The 25,790-nt window shown below is 43.6% G+C and overlaps 1 protein-coding gene across 8 annotated transcripts in view; it reads left to right on the plus strand.

The window, feature by feature from the left end:
* Positions 1-25,790, plus strand: part of RIN2 (Ras and Rab interactor 2) — a 212,063-nt gene that overhangs the window by 26,588 nt on the left and 159,685 nt on the right. For 5 of the 8 annotated variants that reach the window (XR_004969777.1, XR_004969778.1, XM_036321036.1 and 2 more), the window contains exons 2-4: positions 10,506-10,631; positions 15,907-15,986; positions 16,972-17,196. The gene's annotated coding sequence lies outside the window, so the exon portion shown is untranslated. The remainder of the gene's footprint in view (positions 1-10,505; positions 10,632-15,906; positions 15,987-16,971; positions 17,197-25,790) is intronic. The other 3 variants (XM_036321035.1, XM_036321043.1, XM_036321037.1) reach the window with 1 other exon arrangement.

The following is a 25,790-nucleotide window of genomic DNA, read 5'->3' on the forward strand; positions in this document are numbered from 1 at the left end:
ATTTGGAAGGGCACTTGCCCCTGGGGGACTGGGCAACGTGGAGAAAGAATGGCGAAAAGTATAAAATTAAGCCCTGCAGAGATAAAAGAATCATAAAATCACAAGAAGAAGCACCATACAACAGACTGCACTTCACCTTATCAACAGTAGAGGGTGGGATTGAATCAGAAACCTAGTTAGCCACTTCAAGCCCTGACCCTCTTCTGCATCAACTTCATTGCTGTCCAGAAAAGAAAATCTGTTGTAAACGGAACAGAAAGTGACAGACAACATGCACGCAACACTTTAATCAGAAGGAAACAAAGTTTAAAAATCAAAAATTTCAAGATTTGAATATTCTCAGCCCCCTAAATATGTTTTTATTGATTTTAGAGAGAGGAAGGGAGAGGGAGAGAGGGATAGAAACATCAATGATGAGGGAGAATCATTGATCGGCTACTTCCTCTGTGCCCCCCACAGGGGATCTAGTTTGCAACCTGGGCAAGAGCCCTGACCAGGAATGGAACCATGACCTCCTGGTTCATGGGTTGATGCTCTACCAGCCGGGCCCCTCACACCCTCTAAACACACACACACACACCAAAATGGAAGAAAATGGCAATATAATGTTCCAACATTAACTATTTAAGTATCATGAAATAAGCATTTCATTTATATAATCTTGAATCAAAATTTCAAAAAAAAAATTAAAAGTAAAATGGATAAACCCAGGAAGAGTGAAAGGAAAGTTGGCTGGACTCAGAAGAGGAAATTAGGAAGATCCGACATGGCAGTCGAGTAGGTAGCAGTCACACTCAACTCCTCCCAGGTCCAAACTGGAATTACAACTAAAATATAAAACTATCAGCCTGAATAACCAACTGAAGATTAACTGAACAAAAGTCTTATAACCAAGGATTTACAGAAGAAGCCATATTGAAACTGGTAGGAAGGGTGGAGACAAGAAAAGGGCTGGCCTCGCACCCATGTACAGCTGTTAAGAATCCTCAGGGATATCACAGCTGTAAAGGCATCAACCCCCCACAGAGCTCCCAGCCTGGAGCACCCATGCTGGAAAGAGCAGCCCATATAACATCTGGCTGTGAAAATCGGTATGGATTCTGCCCACTAGGAAGAGACTGGAGTCTGCTGGAAACCCAGATACTCTTTTAAAAGGCCAGCCCACAAAGTCTCATCCATAGCAGCTCACCCTGGGCTCCAGCAGAGGGAGGGCAGATTGGAGAGGACTAGAGTTGTGCGAGGACAGACAGGGCTGCGTGGTGCCCGGAGACAGCTGAAGGGACAGCTGCCAGAGTTCCTGTTCTGAGTCCCTCTCCCTAACTTCCTGCAGATGCCACCTCTCCATAGAGCAGCGGTTCTCAACCTGTGGGTCGCGACCCCTTTGGCAGTCGAACGACCCTTTCACAGGGGTCGCCTAAGACCATCCTGCACATCAGATATTTACATTACGATTCATAAGAGTAGCAACATTATAGTTACGAAATAGCAACGGAAATAATTTTATGGTTGGGTCACAACATGAGGAACTGTATTTAAAGAGCCAGAAGGTTGAGAACCACTGCCATAGAGAGAGCATCATCTTGGAGGACCACACTAGCCTCACCCTCGACTCCTTTCCGCCCTGCCCTGTGGAGCTCATGTCCTGCTGAGGAGTCAGCAGCCTGGGCCCCTGATGTAGACTTTCTTGGAGGGCTCTTGAGGGTGAACTTGGGATGTCAGAGATTGAATTGTGTGACTCTGAGGCAAGGTCTATTTTTTCTACCTTCCCACTCACCAGATCTGCCCTGACACCCCCCAAACCCCCAACAGAGATCCACTAGCTCACCCTCCTAACCCTCCATGGCCCCACACTGTCAAGCTCATGACCTGCAGAGGAGTCATCTGTGGCCAGCGTGGGCTTTTGGTGCAGACTCTCTCTTTTTTCTTAACCCTCACTCGAGGACATGCCCATTGAGAGAGGGGAAGGGAGAGAGAGAACATGCTCATTGAGATAGGGGAAGAGAGAGAGAGAAACATTGATCAGTTGTCTTCCCGAATTTTGGAAGATATTGGACATACTGTAAACCTAGGTCATAGTCACAGAGAAGCTCTAGAAATCTTGAAACAAAGAAACCTGGTTTAATCCTTGTAACTCCACATTTCCTAATTTAGTGAAACTATGGAACAGTGTTTTCTTTTAACATTAAGGTTGGGAAATCAATTGGCATCCTGTTGTCTTCAAACTGATTTCACCTTGAGGCGTTTTAAATATTGTGTAAGGGCTCCAGAATTTCCCCGGAAAATATTGACTCAGTATTTCTCAAAGCGCATTGCATCTAATAGATGCTCAAGCAATATTTGTTTAATTAATGAATAGTTGTAATCATGACACCTCCCGTACATTAGTTTTCCTCCATAGAGGAATTATAAATGAAAACGTATGATCATTTAAAATTGTGAAGGTTAGAAACACTTTAATATACCCTGGAGAAATTTTTAGTCTGCTGAGAAACCAGTATGTTTGAAATGAATTTGCATTTCTCTTAGGAAAATAACCATGTTGAAGTTTAATAACCAAATTGAAAACAGATGCCCTCTCCGAGGAAATGCTTCTGTGTCCACATGCTGTGCATCCAGTCCACAGGGTCAGACCGCTTCCCAAGTTGTTCCAGCTGCTTCGCCCCGGCCAAAGGGAAGCCGCTGTCAGTGCGCTTCGCTCTTTCCTATACAATTATGTGTTTCTTCTATATAGACAGTCTTTATAGTGCTGGTGTTTTAAGGTTCTGTCTGTAAGATTTCATAACATACGCCATATATGTCAAATATAAGCTCAGTTTAGCATCTCTTTTGGTTGGTTTGGGTTTGGCTAGTTATATTTTTCAAAGTCAAAACCCCTTTGGAAGTTGACGAATAACATTTTGCCTGGTGGGTTTTTCCCATGCTGCTCAAAAAACCCTTTGTCTCAAACACTTAGGGATGCAACTGCAGCAACATTAGTGGAAATTGGATATTGGCAGGGACATTGAATTCTGTTATTCCCACATGGTAAGAGCACTGGATAGCTAGAACTATAGTCTGGTGTTAGAAGCATGGTGACTATTGAGAGACTGCTAGTGAAGGCAAACCCGTTTCTTTGGAAGGCCAGATATACTTAGCAGCTTCCCTAGTGTACTATTTTGTTAAATCCAAATTGGAAATATATACCAGAATGCGAAAACTCAGTCAACAAGTATTAGTGCAGATGCTTGCTTCATGGTCCATCCTGTGTGATGCCCACGGTGCATGGACAAAGAAAAACGTAAGACCAGCACCCCCTGAGCAACAGAGTGAAAAAGCTCTGAGGGGGTGTCCACAATGTAGTCATGTAAGGATTATCCAAATAGTTGAAATGTTGTGTGATAATATAGATAGGAAATAATGACTAGTAGCAAAGCATAATATACATCATATGTACACACAAGCGGAAATGTGTACATGAGTTTGACCTTTTGTAAAAATGAAAGGTTTGGGAGTATGATAAAGATGTTTAGCCCTAGCTGATTTGGCTCAGTAGATAGAGCATCGGCCTGCAGACTGAAGGGTCCTGGGTTCGATTCTGATAAAGGGCACATGCCCGGGTTGTAGGCTCGATCCCCAGAAGGGGGTGTGTAGGAGTCAGCCAATCAATGATTCTCTCTCATCATTGATGTTTTTATCTATCGCTCCCTCTCCCTTCCTCTCTGAAATATATATATATATATACATATATATATACACACACACACACACACACACACACACACACACACACACACACACACATATTTTAAAGATGTTCAAAGTGGGGGCCTGTAAGTATGAACTTTTCTCTGGGATTTCTTTATGCTTTTTAGTTTTTGAAATAAGTTTTTACTTTAAGGATAGCATTTAATAACTAGGGTCCCTCAGCCTGGCCTACAGAGATTGGACCAAAACCAGCTCTCTGACATCCCCCGAGGGGTCCCAGATTGTGAGTGGGCACAGGCCAGGCCAAGGGACCCCACTGGTGCCTGATGGGGGCTGGGGAGGGGCCGCGGGAGGGCTCCAGGGCGTGCCCAGCCCATTATGCCCAGTCCCGACCAGCCGGACCCCAGCAGAAAGCTAACCTAGCGGCTGGAGTGTCTGTCCCCTGGTGCGCATCATAGCGGCTGGTCGAACAGTCAGACGGTCAGACACTTAGTATATTGGGCTTCTATTATATAGGATTCATTTCACTATATTCTGGGTCATCTAAGACAGTATTTTTCAAACTGTGGGTCATGACCCCCTAGTGGACTATCACCCATTAAATAAAAGTGAGTAGAATGAAAAACATGAAAATGCTTAGCTAGTAGTAAGAGTTAAGTGTTATCTTATTAAAATGTTTGTTTTTGTTTTGTCTGTGTGTATGAGTATGGGTCATGATGTGAAATGTATTTTTTAAAATATATTTTTATTGATTTCAGAGAGGAAGGGAGAAGGAGAGAGAGAGAAACATCAATGATGAGAGAGAATCATTGATTGGCTGCCTCCTGCACACCACACACTGGGGATCGAGCCCGCAACCCATCATGTGCCCTGAACTGGGAATTGAACCATGACCTCTTGGTTCATAGGTCGACGCTCAACCACTGAGCCACGTTGGCTGGGCTGAAATGTATTTATTATTATTATGGGCAGAAATTAAGAGTTTGAAAGCCATTAATCCCTAGGTCAGTGGTTCTCAACCTTTATTGCAAACTGGAATCATCCAGTGGGCTTTGAAAAACAGGGCTGCAAAGGTCCCACCCCCAGACATTTTGCTGTGATTGATTTGAGTGTGGCCTGGGCCACATAAACCTTCTCACGTGTGCAGTCAGGGGTGAGAGCCTCTGAAGAGGTGAGCCTTGTTGCCAAGTTCTGCCAGGGGATTTCAGTGCCCACCTGTGATTTGTGGTTATTTAATCTGCCTTGGGACCAAGTCATCCCACATATTGGAATTGTTGCAGGATACGAGGAAGGAGCAGAGGGGGCTGAGGACATAGACGGTGTCTGTGCCCCAAGCGAAGACCAAATGCAGTGCAATGGGGAGGAGGAATGAAAGCCGCACAGTAGTTCAGATAGAGAAGTGTTGAGGGAGTATTTAGAGTCGAACAGAAATGGGAATAATCTGAATTGTGTGAGCAATTCCACCTCCCTTCCGTTCCATTCAGTGAGTGATTGCCCCAGAGTCTGCATGATGTGGGACACCACAGGCTCCTGTTTCCCTACATGACCTTTTCACAGTGCCTCTCCACACAGCAGATCAACTTTAAGGATAACTCCTGCTTTATTCTCTTACGTCAGCCCTTCTCCTCACAGAAGATGCAACTCCACTATCTTCATTTTTCAAGGAGTGACTTAGTTTCAGTACAACATCATCATCTATTCAATAATCTTGTTACTTTTTTCTTTCCTATTTGTCAGCCCTTTTTGTTAATTATTTTTGGAGAGTTGAGGAAAATATAATCTTACAATAGAAAAGAACAATGCTGTGGGTTTAAAAATACAATAAAATACTTATAAATAGTTAAATGTACAAAGTCTGTTGAATACTAAATAAAAGTATAAATCTTTTCTTTTTAATGTAAATACATTCAAGAATCTTCCAGCAGTCTCTTGGAAACATTTTAAAGGGACACAATGGGTTTTTCCTTGACATCACTTTTTTTTTCAAAGGACATTTTATTTTTAGTTTTTAAAAACATTATTTGGTATTAGTGTCAGGCGTATAGCACAGTGGTTACATAATCATATACTTTACACAGTGTTCCCCCTGATGTTTCTCGTACCCACCTGGCACCATACATAGATATTACATTATTATTAGCTATATTTCCTATGCTGCACTTTGCATCACTGTGACTATTTTGTAACCGCCAATTTGTACTTTTAATCCTTTCTTTTTTTTCACCCAGTCCCTCAACTCCCTCCCCCTCTAGCAACCAGTCCACTCCCTGTGTCTATGACTCTGTTTCTGTTTTGTTTATTTTGTTCTTTGGATTCCACATACAAGTTAAATCATATGGTATTTGTCTTTCTCTGACTGACTTATTTCATTTAGCAAAATATCCTCTAGGTCCGTCCATGTTGTTGCAAATAGTAAGATTTCCTTCTTTTTTATGGCAGAGTAATATTCCATAGTATATATGTACCACTTCTGCATTATCCAATCATCTATTGAGGGGCACTTGAGTTGCTTCCGTATCTGGCTGTTATAAACAGTGCTGCAATGAACACAGGGGTATATATTTTCTTTTGAATTAATATGTTGGGTTCCCTCAGATACATATACGAGAAGTGAAATCGCTGGGTCATAGGCAGAGGACCTGAAGGCAGAGGTCCTCCACTTTTAATTTTTGGAGGACCCTCCTTAATGTTTTCCGCAGTGGCTGCACCAGTCCGCATTCCCACCCACAGTGCATGAAGATTCCTGTTTCTCCCATCCTCGCCAACACTTGTTGTTTATGGATTTATTGATGGTAGCTATTCTGACAGGTGTGAATATCTCATTGTGGTTTTAATTTGCATTTCTCTGGCAATGAGTGAAGTTGAGCATCTTTGCATATGTCTGTTGGCCATCTATATGTCCTCTTTGGAGAAGTGTCTATTCAGGTCCTCTGCCCATTTTCTAATTGGATTGTTTATTTTTTTGATGTTGAGTAGTATGCATGCTTTATAAATTTTGAATAGTAACTCTTTTCAGATGTACCATTGGTGAATATTTTCTCCCACTCAGTAGGTTGTCTTTTTGTTTAGTTGATGGCGTCCTTTGCTGTGCAAATTGTCTTTAGTTTGATTCACTGCCATTTGTTTATTTTTTCTTTTGTTTCCCTTATCCACGAAGCTATATCAGAAAAAAAATATTGTTAAGAGAAATATCAGAGATTTTTACTGCCTATATTTTCTTGTAGGAGTCCTACATTTAAGTTTTTAATCCATTTTGAGTTTATTCTTGTATATGGTCTAAGAAGATGGTCTAGTTTCATTTTTGGCATGTATCTATCCAAGTTTTCCAACACCATATGTTGAATAGACTGTCTTTACATCATTGTATGTTCTCTTGCCTCCTCTGTCAAATATTAATTGACCATATAGGTGTGGGTTATTTTTAGGCTCTCTATTCTGTTCCATTGATCGATATGTCTTTTTTAATGCCAGTACCATGCTGTTTTGATGATTATGGCCTTGTAGTATAGTTTGATATCAGGTAGTATGAAACCAACTTTGTTCTTCTTTCTCAGTGTTGCTGAATCTATTCGGGGTTTTTGTGGTTCCATATAAATTTTTGGATTACTTGTTCTAGTTCTGTGAAATATGCCATTGGTATCTTGATAGGAATTGCATTGAATCTATAGGTTGCTTTGGTTAATAGGGTCATTTGCATGAGGTAGGTTCTCAGTGAGTCTCCAGGTGGAGGAGAGTGTTGTTCACCTGACTGATACAGATTCAAACCGCACCACCAGTGCTGGGACTGAAGCCACTCAGCAAAATTCTCCGAGTACACAAAGGCCAGCTGCCACTTGCAGGGTGTCCTCAGACCTCTGTGGTGTGGCGGGGCCTCAGGGAGTCATCAGGATGAGGGCATCAGTGTTCACCAGGTCCAAACAGACCAAAAATGGGCCGTGTAAGGGAGGACTCTGCTCAGGAACTGTAGGGCTGGACGGACGTGCAAGAGGAAAAATGGCTTCTGCCCTAGAGCCGCACAACTCAGCCTCTCACTGATTCTGCTGGGACCTCCCCATAGCCTTCAAGGAGAGTCTTCCCCAAGGGCCCAGGCTGACCACAGCCAACTGACACCTCTGCAATGCAAGAACATGGCAGGGCCCCCAGAGGGTGGAGTCTGGAGTCTGGGGCTATTGAATCTCTTGTGGAGACAGAGCCCTCAGGACGTAAGGGGAGCGGCCCCCACCCCAGAGCCACATAACGCAGTCTCTGACAACCCCTGAGTTCACCCTCCTCACCCCTCCCAGAAAGTCTTCCCCAGGGGCCCAGGCTGCTGACTCCTGGGCGGGGTGTGAGCTCCGCAGGGCGGGGCATGGGGAGTAGACAGGGAGTTGAGAGGGTGGGGTTATTGCATTTCTCCAGGATGTTGCAGTATGGGAGGGAGTCCTGGGTCCAGCCTGTGGGCAGTGTGGGATTGGGACTCAGCACAGGCACCGTGGCAGCTTTCCCTTCTGCGCTCTCCTTGGAGCCATACAACACAGTCCGTCCCACAACTCCAGTCCACTTCAGTCTGGCCAGGTATGAGATTTTGTGTGCTGCCCCTTTAAGAGGGCACCTGGGTTTCTAGTGGATGCCAGTCTCTACCTGGCGGATTTTGTTTGTTTGTTTGTTTTTTGTTAATCTTCACCCTAGGATGTTTTTTTTTTCCCCATTGATTTTTAGAGAGAGTAGAAGGAAGTGGGGAGACAGAGAAACAGGTAGATTGGTTGCGTCCTGATGGGGGCGGGGATCAGAATGGAACCTGGAACTCTCAGTCCCAGGGCCAAAGCTCTATCCACTGAGCCAAACCAGCTAGGGCTCCCCGCTGATTTTTATAGACAGATATTAGTGGGCTACTCTTCCTGGCTCTGGTGCTCTGGGTGTTGAGACCCCTCACTCCTCAGGGGAGACCCTTAAGGCGAGATATTTCTTTGGTTTCTCAATGGCTGTATATGTGTGCGGGACCAGCTTTTATCACGTCTCTGCCCTTCTTACCAGCCCAGATGTGGCTTTTTTGGAAAATCCTAGTTTATAAGACTCTGTTCAGCTAGTTTTTAGTGGTTATTCAGGTTGATTGTTCTACAGTTTAGTTGTCATTCCAGTTTGGACCTGGGAGTAAGTGAGTGTAACTTCCAAATACTCCGCCACCATCTTGGACCCCTCTTGTTACTTCTAAGTGTAGTATTTACATTTTTGTTCTTAGTTCATGTATAAAGTTGCTTGGTATAATTTTACACGTTCATGAGAATGAGATATTTGGTTATTTTATGTGTGCATACTTATTTCATATGATAATATAAACAATGTAATGGAGGAAGCACTACAATTTTTATACCTTAGAAGGAGAGCCTTCCTTTGCTTCTGGCTTCATTTGCTCTGTGTGACTGCAGCTCATCCTGAGTCCAGAGAGCAAAGATGAGAAGACATTGTGAAGTAAATGGAACTTAAAGTTTATAGGGATCATTTTTAGTAGTCCTATCTACATGTGAAGTAGAAGTTCAGGGGAAAATCTGAATTAAGAAGACATTGGGATTTAAATTATTACCAAGAGAAATAAAAGGTGATGGTGATGATGACAGTGACTGATGTTGGTGATTTATTGAGCATTTAGTAAGTACCCTGCAGTGGGACTATGCTTTCCATGGATTATTTTATTTGATCCTTAGAATAACCCTTTGAGGTAGGTGCTGTTACAGTCATCCCACTTAATACACAGGGAATCCAAGTGAATAAAAATTAAGTACTTTTTCTGAAATTCTCAACTGAGATTCAAGCCCAAGTATGTTGCCTCTGGGCCTGAGAGCTAATCTTCTCAATTACAGAGGGACAGGGAGGATATCCTAGGCCAGAAATTTATATCTAGAGAATGAAGGAAGAGATGGAATGTGTGTAACACCGGCCAGGGAGTAAAGCAAGGGAGGAAGTCAGAGTTCAGTTATATGGCCTGATGGAGGAGTTGAGATTGTGAAATATTAATCAGAGTTTTTTTAAAATGAGATCATCGTCTTACCCTGATGTAGGGATGTGTGATAAGACAGCCTGAGAGTGAAACAAACAAGGTGCAGGATGACACACATTAAATATTTCTTTAGAAAATAAACACACACATTGAGGGAGAGATATTGAATATTTGAATGCACAGATCTGTGAAGATATAATCCCAAGTTATAACAGTGTTCACCTCTGACAAGGATCCTGGCTACAGGTATTAGTGATGATCATCAAAGGAACTTAAGCTTTGATCTTATACTTGTGCTTGCTTTTCTTCTTGTTTGCAAGTTAGATGACTGCGTTTATGTACTTAATTTTGAAAAGGTATGGTATTGATGCAAAAAAAAAATGAAATAGGGGATCATTTTAGAATTTCATATTCAGGTTATTTCTATCTTTAAATCCTAGTCTAGAAGATTGCAGGACTGTTTAAATTTGTATGAGCTAATTTGATGCAAGGGGTAAAGGAATACACAAATTGTCCCTTAATTGAATGGAAATACGAATTGACTAACCATTGCATATTAGTACCTTTTTTGTTTGTTTGTTTTTAAGTGGAAGACTATTTGGAGTTTTAGAAATCGGAGCATTGGCCTAGGGATTTAGAGAATATTCTGTAAAGAAGGTCCCTCTTCAGGCACCTGGCTCAGAGGTCGGGATGAGGGATCAGAATAGGATGGGAAGCCATTCACTGCACTCCTTTCCCTCAGGGCCTCCTCTCAGGGCCAAGTGAGGAGGCAAGTCCTCTGTGTGGTGTTCATGGTATTTTTTTAAATGCATTAGAAACTCTAAATATTTGCTTCTTTGTGTTGTAGATGGACACAAGAGATCCGGACTTCTGAACTTCTACTGGAAAAGATAAAATGTGCAAGTCCTTGACGATGTTGGGGAAGTTGGAGCTGGACTAAGTTTGGAGACGAGAAGAAATGCTGCTGTGAAGGGTATGTAACAAATTATAAAACCCAGTGTGTGGCAACCAACGATTGCTTTTCATTGCCAAGTTCTTCAGTAGGATGGGAATACTGTGTGTTCTAGCTTGGTTGTGTTGGTGTGGGTGTAACTTCCCCAGTCAGAGGGCTGGATGCGTACCTGTTTCCAGGTTATCGGAAGCATTCAGTTTGTAATGCATTGACCACAGGGCCAAGCCAAGATCAGGAGAGTTCAGGAGCCCCAAGAACATAAAATACAACTGCTCACATTTATGGAGCACTATGTGCCAGGCACCACTCTAAGCACTTTAATGGATTAATTCATTGAATTATCACAATAGCACTATGAGATAGGCAGTGCTGTTGCCCACATCCTAGATGGGGGGATACCAGGAGGCATGAACAACTTTGGTCAGTTACTGAGAGAGGATAGTCATGATGGTGGGGCCCCACCCCACCGTGAAAGCCTTACTCCTCTTTCTCCCTTTGTCATATATTTCCTATTTACCTTTCTTCTCATCCCCAATTTTCATCTATTTTTTTTTCATATAATCATAGATCTCCACATTGAAAGGGAATTAGCATGAAAGGGATATCAATATAGGTCAGTAGGACAGATTATATTTTCCAAATATGGCCACAGAATTATTGCTGCTCTTCCAGAATCTTCCCACACCCCCTCAAGCCAGGAATTTTACTTTTTCTTCTCTTGGTGGAATCTGTGTGGGACTCAGTGACTGACTTGACAGAGAGAATGGGCAGAAGTGGCATGAGTAACTTCAAAGTGGGGATCAGCATAGGTGACATGGTGTCCACCTGGCTCTCTCATTCTCTTGGGCCACTTGCCTTTGAGACCAGCCACCGTGATGTGAGGAAGCCCAGGCTCCATAGAAAGGCCATGAGGAGATACTCCAGCTGACAACCCCACCTAAATCCCACTGACCTGTGAGTGCAGCTTTGCAAGGCTCCAGCCCCAGCCTTGGAGCTGCTCCCATTCATGCTGAGTAGAGCTAGGACAAACTGGCCTTGATGAATCTTCCTGCTGAGCCCTGCCCCCCAGCAGATTCAGGAGCAAAACAAACATTGTCATTGTTTTGAGTGATCTCATTGAAACCCGCTACAGCACCACCTAAGGTAGATGTCATTACACTCATTTACAAATAAGATCAAGTGACTTAACCATGGCCACACAATGAGATGGGATTTGAACTTAGGGCTTGTGAGATCCACCCCCGCCCCAACTGCTCCCTCCTTCTGGCCCAGGAGCTGGGGACTTTCCTGCCCCTCAGACATAACTGTTCTTAGAGAAAGCAAACCCATTTGGGGACAAGAGAGTAACTTTGGAGAAATAACTTTGCGTAGTGTGTGTTGGGACTCTGTTTCCTTAATTTGAACCCTAGGTCAATGTGGTTGGTATTGGTTTAAACATGCAGTTCTCTCAGGAAGCCATCTGCTTTCTCTCCATGAGTTTAGATTCTGTGGTTTCTGCTCTGGTTACAGGACGTATTTTCTTTTATATCATGTAAAGTAATAATCATTTGTGAATTGAATGTTTCTCTATCATCAATGTTTCTATTTTTTGTTTGACCTCAGGCTCCTTGAGGTCAGGGCTTGGCCTATGTCTTATGTCCCTCATTTCTTATAGCACAAACTCTAACCTGTGGTAGACAATGAATAAATGCCAGTTAAATAAATACCAAAGAGCAGTGTATGTGATTTTTTTTTTTTTTTGAGGATGATGATAAGAAGTGCAAAATTCTGGGCATAAGACTTATCTTGATGCTAAAGGTTTGTCTTTGGAGGCCAGAGGTTTCTTCTTCACTTCCTCTATCTTTCCTGTTAGATAAAACATCTTTGTGTGTGACTTTTATAAATAAGTAACTTCAATAAAATGCAACAGTAAACTAAACAATACCAGGAACTGGCAGGGCTCTGAGACACTACTTCTCACTAGGTTGTTATCCAAGTGGATGCTATCCAAGTGGAAAATATTTTCAGATGTGAAATTGGAGAATTGACTTTGATGTGAATGTTGAAATGTGGCATATGAAACTTCTGCGTACATTCTGGTCAGCCTTTGCCATAGGATTGGTGGCACTTGTCTTTCACCTTATATTTATATATGTGTGCCTGTCATGACAGCTGCTTGAGAACTCTGAACAACTCTTTACATTGTCTACGGTAAAATGTCCAATACTTTTCCTATGCCTATTAGGGACTAGAGGCCCGGCGCACGAAATTTGTGCACACGAGGAGGAGGAGGAGTCCCTCAGCCCAGCCTGCACACTCCCTCCACCGCCACTGTGCTCTCCAGCCATGAGCCCCGCTTCTGGCTGAGCGGCACTCCCCCTGTGGGGGAGCACACTAACCACCAGGGGGGCAGCTCCTGCGCTGAGCATCTGCCCCCTGGTGGTCAGTGCATGTCATAGCGACTGTTTGTTCCGCCATTCGGTCAATTTGCATATTAGCCTTTTATGCCTGCGGGATCAGGCCGAAACCAGCTCTCCGACATCCCCTGAGGAGTCCTGGATTTCGAGAGGTGCAGGCCAGGCTGAAGGACACCCCACCAGTGCACAATTGGGGCTGGGGAGGGACACAGAGGTTGGCCAGCTGGGGAGGGACCATGGGAGGGCTCCAGGGCATGTCTGGCCCAGCAGCAAGCTAACCTACTGGTCAGAGCATCTGCCCCCTGGTGGTCAGTGCATGTCATAGCGACTGGTCGACCAGTCGACTATCTGCCCCCTGGTTGTCAGTGTACGTCATAGGGAGCGGTTGAGCGGCCTTAGTATATCATTAGCATATTACACTTTGATTGGTTGAATGGACAACTGGATACTTAGCATATTAGGCTTTTATTATATAGAACTAGAGGCCTGGTGCACAAAAATTTGTGCACTCGGGTGGGTCCCTCAGCCCGGCCTGTGCCCTCTCGCAGTCTGGGGTCCCTCGGGGGCCCCTTCCCCTGGCTGCTGGCACCAGTTTTCCTCCGGCGCCCGAAACCCAGGCCTTCGCTCTTCGCCGGGAGGGGCCAGCGCGGCGGGCGAGGGGCTTAGCTCCTCGCTGCTCACTGCGTGTGGGCCCCGGGGGCGTGGCGGAGGCTGGCGTGGCGGGCCCCCCTCTTTGCTCTTCGCTCGCCACGCCGGCCTCCCTTGCTGCTCCTGCCCGGGGCCAGCCAGCTTTGCTCCATTGCTTGGCGCCTACGTATGCAAATTAACCGCCATCTTTCTTGGCAGTTAATTTGCATATCGCCCTGATTAGCCAATGGGAAGCGTAGCGAAGGTCCAGTCAATTACCCTTTTTGTCTTTTATTAGATAGGATAAGGCTCCAATAATAATGGATGCAGCAGCAGGAGGATTCTTTTAAATTGAGGATAAATAAATGCAGGCAAACTGTTAGATAAGTATAATTGCTGAATTATATTTATATTGCCTAACCTACCAATTAGCTTTTGCTGCCTAACAAACCACTCGAAACCTTAGTAGCTTCAAATAATAGCCATTTATTTAGTTCATGATTCTGTAGGTGGGCAGTTCGGGCTGGGCTCAGCCGGTCTAGCTAGGTCAGCTGGGCTGCCTCTCGAGTCTTCAGTCAGCTTCCAGAGCTGACTGGTTGAGGATGGCCTCAGTGGGATGGCTCCTAGCTCTACGCGTCTCTCATCCTTCAGCAGGTTAGTCAGGGCTCCAGCAAAGTGAACACGCATGGTTTCCTGAGGCTTGAGAATAACACGGCCATTTCTGCCACATTCTGTTGGCCCAAAGCAAGTCACAGGCCAGTCCAGATTCAAGATGAGAAATAGACTCATCTCTATTGATATAGACTTGTCTCCCTGGGAAGGAGGCCTTGTTGGGAAGAATTGCAAAGCCATCTTGCAAAGAGCAGGCATTCAGGGAGGGTGGCGAACTGTGGCCATCTCTGCAACCTACAACACCAAGTAAAATGCAAATATTGTGCTGGGAACTACCATTACAATAGAGATTGGGGAAAGAAAACCATTTGCATGATTTATAACAAGAGAAAACGAAATGGATTGAGAAGAGAGAACAAAATGCCAAGATGGACACAGAGTAGAGGATCAAGAGACCCCCCAGAGGCCAGGTTTGAGCGCCCTATTTCACAGTACCCCAAGGAGTGCTCTGATAGTGTCTGGAGCAAGCCTAGTCCTCTGCCCATCAGACCCAAACAGTACTGGTGTTGGGGTTCTTGGATTCCACAACATAGAAATTGAGAGAAACCCCCAGAGAAATTGCCAGACAGATTCTATTAAGCTTATGCTTGAGCACTCAGAAGCTTGCTTTGCTTGGCTACTTTTTTAAGCTGGGACAAGGTGGGCTTGTGTGGAAAAGCAGGCTTTGAAAAAGGTGGTCTTGCAAGGGGTTCTGGAGTGGAAATTTCCACGTCAGGATGGGGTTATTTCCTCCTCTGTCCAGTTGCTTGGCAACTGCCTTTGTGCCTGTGGGCTGTGGGAGCAAGATGGCAATGTCACTCATTACCACCACCCCAGGAAGGTCATGTATCCACCAAATCTTGACCAACTGTATGTGTGGAAAAGTGGTTTCCACATCTGCTAGAAAGTGGTTAGAGACCAGCTGGCGTGGCTCAGTGGTTGAGCATCGACCTATGAACCAGGAGGTCATGGTTCGTTTCCCAGTCAGGGCACATGCTCAGGTTGCGGGCTCCATCCCTAGTATAGGGCATACAGGAGGCAGCCAATCAGTGATTCTCTCCCATCATTGATGTTTCTATTGCTCTCTCCCTCTCTCTTTCTCTCCCCCCTCCCCATCTTCCTCTCTGAAATCAATAAAATATATTTTATAAAAAGAAAAAAAGTGATTAGAAGGTAGATAAGACGTTTTTCCTAGGGAGCGGAGGGGAGATACATTCTTGTGGTTGGCTTATTGGTGTCCCTATGCCGCCTCACAAGTCCTCTGTCACTGCTAAGCCCATTGGAAATATTACTCACTCAGGCAGTTCCTCTGGAAACCCCTCCCATGCTTAGTCACCTGCACCAAGAAACACAACCCCACCGGCTTTTTCCCTTGGACGCCCCTCCTTTATCTCCTCGGGTCCTCAGGTGTCTCCTCCCTCCATGCAACAGAACGTCCCTAACCAACTATAAATTATGGAGAATGCTTCGCTTTAGCTTTTGTTCCCCCTGTTTACTGTTCAGTTAGGGGTCGGTGCTGCCATAAGCTGACTGAGATTTAAGTTGGTTTCACGAAGATGGAATTCATTCCTTTTCTCCTTATTCTCTCTTTTTCTCCATCCACCTGTTCTTTCCAACACCAGCAGGTGCAGCTTAGAAGTTTGATCATCATAAGGAGAAGCAACTCCTGCTTGAAAGCAGCAGCATTTATCGAAAGCTTGCTGTAAGTTGGGTCCTGTCTTAGGCACGTTACATGTTCTTTCCTCACAACAGCACTTTTTTTGTCCCCATTTTATAGATGAGGAAACTGAGGCATGGAGAGGTGAAGTCATCTTTGTGTCACAGCACCTAGCACATTGAAATGCTTGATAAATGTTCATTATGTGTAAAAATAAGCTGTGTCTGAGTTGAGTCAAGAATTAGGGTGCAAGTATTTGTATGGGCAGTGATTCCCGGAAGCACAGTGAGGGAGTTGAGGGATGGGATCGGGAAGGGAGGAGACAGGCCATACAGGTTGTGACAGTGAGCAGGTGACCACTGTGGGTGATTGAGGTCAATCTTACTGGGGTCTGTGACAGACTGCATAGGATACATCCTAGACTTGTCCCACTAAGGGACACGGAAGTTGGGGTATTTATAGAGAAATCATGGGGACCTTTTAAAAGTAGTTGTGAATTTCATAATTGTGTCCTGCATGTTGCCACCCATTTGTCCAGGGAAGGAAAGTGGAAAAACCTGTTGTTCACTATTCCCCTGAGCTTCCTGAGCTTCCCATTTGTTTTCTGCATCAGTTCTTTTCTTTTTAAAATATATTTTTATTGATTTTAGAGCGGAAGGGAGAGGAGAGAGAGATAGAAATACCTCTCTCCCATGATGAAAGAGAACCATTGATTGGCTGCTTCCTGCATGCCCCCCTGGGGATTGAGCCAGAAACCCAGGCAATGTGCCCTTGACTAGATTCGAACCCAGGGCCCTTCAGTCCACAGGCTGACGCTCTATCCTCTGAGCCAAACCTGCTAGGGCTCTGCATCAGTTCTTGCTGTGCAACACACCACCCCAAAGTCAGTGCGGACATTCATAATAAGCATTTATTTAGCTCACCAACTAAAGGTTGGCTGGGGTTTGGCTGATCTGGGTTGGGCTAATGTACGTAGGGGGACTGGCTGATCCAGGCTGGACTTAGCTGAGTGACTCTGCTTCCTGCACAGGCCCAGCGAGACTTGGATTCTTGCCAAGGTCTAATTTCAGGCCTGCTCCACCTGCAAACATTCTAAGTCCAGCTGTGGCTGAGGCTACCGGAGGGAAGCTCTTATGACCATGGCAGAAGCACAGGGTGCAGACGGAAACCCAAGAAGCTTCCTCACTGGCACTTTTGCGTTGTTGCATTGACCAGAGCAAGTCACGTGGCCAAAACCAAGCCAAGAGGCAAAGAGGTATATTCTGTCTTCACTGGGGAAGTTCCTGTTGTTGGCCTTGGCTTCGGTTCAGAAAGGCACTCTGCATGCTTCCTCTGCCTTCTGCCAAGTTGGGCGAATAAAATGTGAAATGTAGAAATCTTTACCAATGCCAGTTTTAGTGACCACTTTGGGCATAATTCCAATTCCTTGATATTCTAGGGCAGTGATGGAGAACCTACGGCACCCGTGTCAGAGGTGACACGCGAACTCATTTTTTTGGTTGATTTTTCTTTGTTAAATGGCATTTAAATATATAAAATAAATATCAAAAATATAAGTCTTTGTTTTACTATGGTTGCAAATATCAAAAAATTTCTATATGTGACACGGCACCAGAGTTAAGTTAGGGTTTTTCAAAATGCTGACACACCGAGCTCCAAAGGTTCGCCATCACTGTTCTAGGTTGTTATTAATGGGGCGGACATGGTTATTAAAAGATGCACACCACTTTGTTAGCTCAGACCTCAGCTGGGATTGTTGCCTTATCGCGTCCCATAGCTTCGATCACCGTGGACTCGTGAGGTGTGTGGAGTTGTTGAGCTTGTCCCTCCCACAAGGACAACTTGTGACCACCTTGGCAGCTGCCTCCGTTGGTTAGACGTGGCACCTGCGCATACCAGTTGCTCATGCTCGTCAGAATGAAATATGAGCAGCAAGTGGGATGAATAAATTGTCAATTGCATTGATGTGTTTATTTTCCTACATTTTAGGAGAAAGATCTGAATTCCGTAAAAATGTCATTTCTTGCTTCTCTCAGTACCTTGGCTCTCGTGTCTGGCACGAATACAATTCAGCTGGAAGGAGAAGAGGCAAAAGCTTTTATGTCGGTTGGAATTTGCTGTCATAAATTTACAGGACTTTTCCAAGTTAGCATGGAAAAGACTTGCAGTTTTTATGCTTTTGGTGAGTTATAAGTCATAAAGCATATGCTGAGGGAGGCTTGACTGTTGTGTTCTTAGCCCTGTGGTCTGTGGAAGAAACCTAAGCCTCGAATGATTAAATATTTTTCCAAACACTTGTAAGTTATTTATACTGTGTCCATGCATAGGCCAAGCAAGCAAGCAAGTGAACACAGACCTTGATGCTAGCATCTTAGCAATGGCACCTTATATGTCCAAGTAGAGCAGGGTGGGGAACGTCTGGGCCGTGGGCCATATAAGGACTACAAAATCATTTGGTTTGGGCCCTGCCAAGGCCTTAGGGGTGAGTTAATTAAATGTTTGACCAAATATAGCAGGCTAATTTTTAAGTTGATACTTTTGTCTGGCCTGAGAATGATGTTATAAATATCCATATGGCCTTTGGCAGAAAAAAGGTTCCCCCACTCCTGCAGTAGAGCATTCTAATTAGCCCATTAATGAAACCATATGCCTTATTAGTACTATTAATTGCCTGCGGACTTAGTGGCTTGTTGCCATCTTTATAAATGCATAGGTTTGAGCAGGAGGTTCCAGATGTATGAGCCAATCAATAAGTCTTATTTCTTGGTGGCTATTTACTATGGGATCCCCTCAAAATAGACCCTGAAACAAGGATTTAGGTCCAAGTAATTTATTTGGTAGATGATTCAAGCAAAATCTTAGGGGAATGGGGAAATGAGACAGGAAAGGAAAAGCAATTGTGTGAATGAGCAGATTAGCACTGTGGGCATATTTTAATTCTTTTTCTGTAAGTTCAAAATTATTTCCAAAGAAAATTTTTTAGAAGTCTAGCCCCCATCACTTCCCTAACACGCCATCAGAGTGGCACACTCTGGAATTGTTTTATAGTGTGGACATCTTCACCAAAAGAATTAAAGGGAATAGTGAGATCAGATTTTAAATCTTTTGCCAGAAAGAGGCATTGTCTGGTAAAGACACAATTGGCCTTTATTAAATCAAGACATACTTCCTTGACCACTTTTGCTTTGTGAATGGGAAACTGGGGAAAAAATTCCCAGATGTTGGCTAAAGAAAAACATGAAAGGGCTTATATTATCTTCCTTTCTTCAGTTACTGCAGAAGTTCCTCAGCTTCCTCTTGGGTATGGGCTAGAGGCAGTTGCTCTGTGTCCGCCTGACAGTGTATGCCAGACCTTGAGAGCGGAGGGACGCACAGACGTGTTCAGACACCCCGTTGTGGCATGAGCATGGGTACGTGTGTGCTATACAACAGCCTTTCCCATTCTCATCCACTCCACATGGACCCTGACTGGGGCACACTCCGTCCATTTGTGGAGTTGCCTCTCACTTCCCACCAAATCCATGCTTTTATAATGTCTCACATAATGAGTGAACCCATATAGATGCCTATAGCTAAATTTGATGAGTTTAAACAGAAAGCAATGGGCTAATTTAGCCAATAGCAAATGGAGTAAAGAACAATAAGGTGGAAAAGAAAGACGTTTCAGTGCACTTGCCTTCTCCATGACTCTGGACAGGTTGGCTTGTACTAACTGGCTTTCTTTTTATTCAAATATTTAGTGAGTACCAATTATTGAGCCTTTCATTCATTCATTAAATCTTTATGAACTCTAATATGCATCAGGCACTATGTGAGGCTGAGGGCATTAGTGGTATGCAAAGGTGGCAGAGTGCTTTCCCCCAAGGAGCCTTTCATTCATTCATTAAATCTTTATGAACTCTAATATGCATCAGGCACTATGTGAGGCTGAGGGGATTAGTGGTATGCAAAGGTGGCAAAGTGCTTTCCCCCAAAAGGCATTCTTCACCATGGGAGAAATAGACAATAAATAATAAAGCAAACAAATATACAATACATGTCAGGTTATAATAAAGTTTATGAAATGGAAAAAAAATAGAGGTAGAGACAGATGGGTTCATAAAAATTCTGGAAGGATGTACTACAGAGGATTAACAATGGACCTATAGTTTTTAAATTTTTTATTTATTTATTTTAGTAATCTATTTTGTTATACTTCTATAACAAAGTTGTATTGCTTTTGCAGTAAAAAAAAAAAAAGTATTCTAAATTTACCAAAACCATTAGAGTTGAATGTCCACATATCTGTATCATAATTTTATAACCAAAAATATTGAAAAAATTTAACTGGAAAATAATACATAGTCTTTATTACCTGGGGTTTGGTTTCTGCACATTTTAGGAATTTTGATATTTGGAAATAAAAGGTAAATAAGTTATAGAAAATTTAAAAATTTTATAAGATGCCTTCCTGATGGGTAATTTGAAACGATGACGAATCTCTTCAAGTTTTGGCAAACTGTAAGTTTTGTTAAATAGCTCAGAATAGAAAATGGTAGCATTAACTACAAGATCCGGAGACCAAAACATTTGAGACCAAAATGCTTTTCCTGACATTGTTTTGTTTGGTTTGTTTTGGTTCTTATTGGCAAATGTGAGTGCAGATGTGTGTCAGAGTTCACACAACAAAACATAAAGTGGAGATTTCAGTCATTTGGTTCACTCAGCCCAAGAAGACTCCACATTGGAAAATCCAGACAAAAATAAAACATTTTAAGGCCTGACCCAGGCTATTTGTCTGGGGGCTCAGCTCCCTGGAAGTATGCATATGTCTATGGTGTGTGTGTGTGTGTGTGTGTGTGTGTGTGATCACACTGCCTATTTCTGCTTTTCTTCCCCCTGCTCGTCCTCCTCCCCAGTGCTTCCACACACCTGACTGCCTTTTCACTGACCGGTGCCATTTTCCAAAAAAAGGTGACATTTTATTCCCTAACATAACCACTGATTATAACAACAGCTCACAGCAACTGGTGTGGTCACATAACACCCCCACCCAAGACACCCACTCTAAACCTCCCTATCCCACACTGTCAAGTCCTTCAATTTCTGGTCTATACTGATTTTACAATTTAGTTGGCCAATCGAGTGCTCAAATAAACCAAATTCTACCCAAATATTAACTTCATTTTATGTTTTGTAAACCTGGTTATGTTTTCTTGTAACTAACCAATTCAAATTCCACACAAATTCAAAATTTGTGTCCACATGGATTATTAATAGGCTCTTACTTTAAGTTCTGTGGCTCTACTCATCTCCTTATTTTCAGTGATTGAGTCCAGTAGATTTGAAGCTTTTTCTTTTGTTTGCTTGTTTAATTTTTACTTGCTTGTTGATTGGATTCTGAGGAGCCCAACTTTCATTCCCGTGCTTTCCTAGGTAACTCATTATTGAGAAATGAAATGATACTACTTGAGAGGTTTATGATGAGGCAAGAATTTTCTCTGCAGGGATAGATGTAGTTTAAGCAAAAGTCAGGATTTTAAAGTTTTATAGTATGCAACAACAATTTAAAAATATATATGAAGGACTGTTAGAGATTGAGTGAAAAATAATAAATTGGCTCCCCTTTTCTTATAACAAATACCAACTTCACTGAAAATAATTCATGCCTTTTTATGTAACTACATTATGCATTATAGTGGTTCAGTTTTTCCATAGACTTATTAGGCTTTATTTAGAAAATTTGCCTTTTCTTTCTTCTTTGAACTTTGGAAAAGCAGAAGCTACGCTGGCACGCTCAGTGTGGTATTTGCTGATGCGTGAGAGTGTGTGTATGGCTTTCATTATTAGTTGTTTATTCTCCTTCAACCTTTCTTTCAGTTAATGTGAATCACATTGTATTTTCCACTCCTGAGCCCTGTGATTCATTGCCATCTACTTCCTGCAGAGCTCTCTGGGAAACGTATGAGTCATGCTGAGCAGGGCACCTTGCATGCCTACGGTCCGTTCAGCTCCAACTACTGTGTCCTCAGGAGGAGTATGAAAGTTGCTGTAGCATCTCCTTTTGGGGAATTATTATGTCCTCTGTTCGGGGGTTTGTAAGGTTTGTTGCAGTCCATCATTCACCTTTACAATATACAGGCACATTAGATGTAAAAAAAGGCAGATGTTGCATTTGCTTCAGAAACTTTTCAGGCACATTCTGTTCTCAGGAAAATGGACATAAGAGTTGACCAGAGCCCCTGGCTGGTGACACATGCATCGTATTTGTGGATGGGTTGAATCTTCATGTACAGGATGGGGCAAAGGTTGGTTTACAGTTGTTCATATGGGGAACAATACTATAATTAATAAATAATAATATAAGAATAAACTATTTGTATGTTTACAACTATAAACCTACTTTTGCCCCATCCTGCATCGATGTGGTTTTGAAGAACCTGGTTACAGATTCATTTGTCTCAAACATGTCTTATATCTAACCCACTTGGATTTAATTTCAGAACATTTCAAGCCAAGTAATCATGTTTCATAAGCCAGGCTTATGAAGACATTTCTAAAGTCATACCTTAATCATATCAATTATTGTTGCTACGTTTTAATTTGATTTAGCATTACTGATTGACAGCTTGTGACCTCTTATCCCGAGGGTGTAGATTCAATCTCACCTCCATTTGATAGCATTGATCTTTGGCTGCTATGGCTTCTGCCTCTGCAATCAGGAGAACCCTTTAATTTCTTAGTGAGTGTACAGCCTTTTCAAGTTTAAGGAACTAGAGCAGTTGAAGAGCTGGGACAAATGATCGGCCAGTTAGACAGGCTAAACAGGGTGTCAGAAGATCACATTCTCGTCTGAGCCCTGGGTGGTATTGGGAAACTATTTTTACCTTACTAGGCCTCAGGTTTCTTAGGAGTCTTTTACATGGGGAGCTACAAACAGAAAACAGTGCGCTCCAGGTAAGGGTTGGACATGGTTGACCTACAGTCAGAACTGGGTCCCCAAAACAAAAAGACTGACAGACTATTAGATGAACATATAGGAATTATAACTCCTTAACCTTGGCAGTGAAAGTAATCACCAGCTCTGTCTCACTGAGACAACGGAGCTCTTGTCTGAATATTTCTGCTCTTGCCTCTCATGTTGATGTCTGGAAGCTCTAGGGACTATAGAACATAGTAACCCTCCTATTTGGAATAAGAATGTAGGTTTTTGGCATGCTGTTGGGAAGTTGACCTTCGTTAGGTAACGTAGCCTTTGGGCCTCACTTCACTGATGGAATCAGATTAAAGCCAGCTCTGCTTGAAGGTTGGAGTGGTGTATTGAAAAGGATTCTGTGGTACCCCATTGGGAAATAGCGCCACAACTGATGATCAATCCCCCAGTGTCAGGGGGGAGGGAGTGCCCCCTACCTGCATGCACTCGGTGATCTCAGCTTCCTCCCAGTGCTAACTGCACTCTAAAATGTCATGACTTATATGACAAGTCTAGAAGGTCACATTTGTTGCTAATGTCACGGATACCTAGCTAGTCTGAACTTGCCCAGAAACCTATAAAGGCCCAGAAACTCAGTCAACCATGAGGGGAGACCCAGGTCTAGACTGTTTCTTCCGACTAGATTCACAGCTTGCTCCACTGTAAACCATAGTGCCAGGATATTGATCTACCCTGGGAGCCAATGCCTGGTGGGGAATCCTCTCTGCTGCTTTGGAATTTGTAGGGCAAAGAAAACACACTGCTTTTTCAAAAGGTGCCTTTGATGAGCTTTGAATTAGAAAGAAAGTGAATGGTCTTAGTAGTTATTTTCCATGGTGACTGTTCTGCAATTAGAGGTACTGGATATCTGACCAGTCCCCTCCACAAACAAATAATCAATTTACGGGAACTCTGAGAAACTGATTTTCATAAAGTTGTTTTGTTTCAGTTTCCATTCTTGCTAGATTGTTTGGTTTTAATTACGTTGCCTTTCCTGGCTGTTACAATGAGGAAGAGGAACTTATTTCAGTGGGATTCCAGTAATGTTTGCTCTCTGTTGCCTTTCATTTATCATATTTTAGCTATTTCATCCAACTCAATTTAGAGAACTCATTGGACATGGATTAAAAGATGTTTGAATAAAGGTTGCAACCACTATGGAAAACAGTATAGAATTTTCTAAAAAAAAATTAAAAATGGAACTGCTATTTGATCCAGCTATCCCACTTCTAGGAATATATACTACAAATACCGAAGCACTAATCAGAAAGAATATATGCACCCCTATGTTCATAGCAGCATTATTTACAACTAGTGGCCTGGTGCACGGATTTGTGCACATTGAAAGAAAATTAATTAGAAGAAATATTCGCCCTTTCTCTATAATAGAAGTGTCAACCAAATTCACGATCGACAATGACAGATCAAAACACACGCATGCAATTGGCGCCAGCGAGAGCTTTATGTGTATCACACATGTGCAAGTCAACTTAGACTTTTATATATATAAAATAAACTTGTTTAATTAGATTTTTTTCCAGCCCAGTGAAGCACCCCAACTTCTCTTTCAGGTAATTGTCAACAACACAGCAGTAAATATCAACACAAAGCACATTATTATTGTAGATCATGTAGGTAGAACAAAGGGTAAAATATTGAACTGCAGCAGTGTTTGACTATATTCTGTACAGTGAGAAAACATGAAGGTCATTTTCAAGGTCCACCATTTCTTACTTATTTTCAGTTGGGTCATGTTTCTGAGCTTTCTAAATCTTCATCTTCCAGCTAATGAAAAGAAAATAGGATTCCACCGAGTCTCCTATCTACCTACTCCAGGACTTCTGTGAGGACCAAATGAGATGAGGCACGAGAAAACTCATCACAGACATTTGGTTAACGTGTGAAATGTTTCCACCTGGCTGTAAAGCAAGTCATGTTCCTGGGCTGAAGAAACTGAAAGGAGGCTAGTCACTAGGGAGAGGAAGCCAGGCGTTGCTACGTGACGTCATTACTTGGCACCCACAGTGACCGTTTCCAGGCTTGGCAGCGTCGGCTGTGATTTGATGGAGTGTCGCTCTGGGGTGGTGGTGGGACCCTTGTCCCACTTGGGGGAGGCTGAGTGTTGCTTTGTGGGCACCAGGTCGTGGTGCCATTTCTCTGTAAATGGCCAGTGCATGTCACAGCAGCTCCTACATTGAGGGCCTGCCCCCTGGTGGTCAGTGCACATCATAGCGACCAGTCAGATGGTTGGACACTTAGCATATTAGCCTTTTATATATATACTAGAGGCCCGGTGCACAAAAATTTGTGCACTCGGGGGGGATGGAGGAGGTCCCTTAGCCCGGCCTGTGCCCTCTTGCAGTATGGGACCCCTCGGGGGATGACCACCTGCTGGCTTAGACCCGCTCCCCAGGGGATTGGGCCTAAGCTGGCAGTCAGACATCCCTCTGGCAGCCTGAGGGCCCTCGGGGGATGTCCACTTGCCAGAGGGGAGCAGGCCTAAGCTGCATTCGGACATCCTTAGTGCTGCTGAGGAGGTGGGAGAGGCTCCCACCACCACCGCTGTACTGGCAGCCATCAGCCTGGCTTGTGGCTGAGCAGAGCTCCCCCTGTGGGAGCACACTGACCACCAGAGGGCAGCTCCTGCATTGAGCATCTGCCCCCTGTGGTCAGTGTGTGTCATAGTGACTAGTCATTCCCAGTTGTTCTGCTGTTAGGGTCAATTTTCATATTACCTTTTTATTATATAGGACAGAGGCCTGGTGCATGGGTGGGGGCCGGCTGGTTTGCCCTGAAGGGTGTCCCGTATCAGGGTGGGGGTCCTGCTGGGGTGCCTGGCCAGCCTGGGTGAGGGGCTGATGGCTGTTTGCAGGCTGGTCACTCCCCCTTCAGGGTGG

The sequence above is a fragment of the Myotis myotis genome, unplaced genomic scaffold (genome assembly GCF_014108235.1).
Source record: "Myotis myotis isolate mMyoMyo1 unplaced genomic scaffold, mMyoMyo1.p scaffold_m19_p_9, whole genome shotgun sequence".
Lineage (NCBI taxonomy): Eukaryota > Metazoa > Chordata > Mammalia > Chiroptera > Vespertilionidae > Myotis > Myotis myotis.